The sequence below is a fragment of the Sinocyclocheilus rhinocerous genome, unplaced genomic scaffold (genome assembly GCF_001515625.1).
Source record: "Sinocyclocheilus rhinocerous isolate Xijiao unplaced genomic scaffold, SAMN03320098_v1.1 scaffold181, whole genome shotgun sequence".
Classification (NCBI taxonomy): Eukaryota; Metazoa; Chordata; class Actinopteri; order Cypriniformes; family Cyprinidae; genus Sinocyclocheilus; species Sinocyclocheilus rhinocerous.
This window is the reverse complement of record NW_015638952.1, coordinates 147,725-148,602: the sequence shown is the minus strand read 5'-3', so window position 1 is coordinate 148,602 and position 878 is coordinate 147,725. Positions and strand designations below refer to the sequence as shown.

Here is an 878-nt window from a genome sequence, read left to right as displayed (position 1 = left end):
AATGCAAAAATGTTGCATTCGAATTTTAGGTGTGCATTAAGGAGGCAGCCTTATCAGTGGCGCACGAGATGCGATGACGATGTAAGTGTCATTGCATTATAATGTTTTTGTTAGCCTATCCAGTTGAAGCCACTAGATGCGGCGCTGCTGCGTTGTTCATTAAAAATATTGTGGAAAAAGAGAACATCAATGCGGAGAAGATCTTGTTTACATCAAAACTGAAACCAAGCCGTTCACACAAAACACATATTTCACGCATTTTCTAGAAGGACATCTATCACCATCGCACTCGCGTCTCGCACAAAAGAGCCGCAAGTTTAGAAAGCCATTTAAAATTAATGCAAGTTTAACTTTGGGGAAAAAAAACATATCTCGAGACTTTATGGCGGGGTTTTTTCCCCCATCCCACTGCAAAAAAATGTTGCTTTCGAATTTTAGGTGTGCGTCTGGCAGCCTTATCAGTGGTGCACAAGTTGCGATGATGTAAGTGTCGTTGGATTATAATGTTTTTGTTAGCCTATCCAGTTGAAGCCACTAGATGCGGCGCTGCTGCGTTGTTCATTAAAAATATAGCGGAAAAAGAGAAGATCAATGCGGAGAAGATCTTGTTTACATCAAAACTGAAACCAAGCCGTTCACACAGAATGCATATTTCGCGCATTTTCTAGAAGGACGTCTATCACCGTCGCACTCGCATCTCGCACAAAAGAGCCGCATGTTTAGAAAGCCATGTAAAATTAATGCAAGTTTAACTTTGGGGAAAAAAAAAACATATCTCGAGACTTTATGGCAGGGTTTTTTCCCCCATCCCACTGCAACTCATATTTTTAAATGAAAAATGTACTCTGTGTGATTGGCTTTTGGCGCTTTGTATTAAA

The 878-nt window shown here is 40.4% G+C and overlaps 1 protein-coding gene across 2 annotated transcripts in view; it reads left to right on the top strand.

Moving 5' to 3' along the window:
- Positions 1-878, top strand: part of cunh5orf34 (chromosome unknown C5orf34 homolog) — an 8,447-nt gene that overhangs the window by 5,527 nt on the left and 2,042 nt on the right. The gene's annotated exons all lie outside the window — the stretch shown is intronic.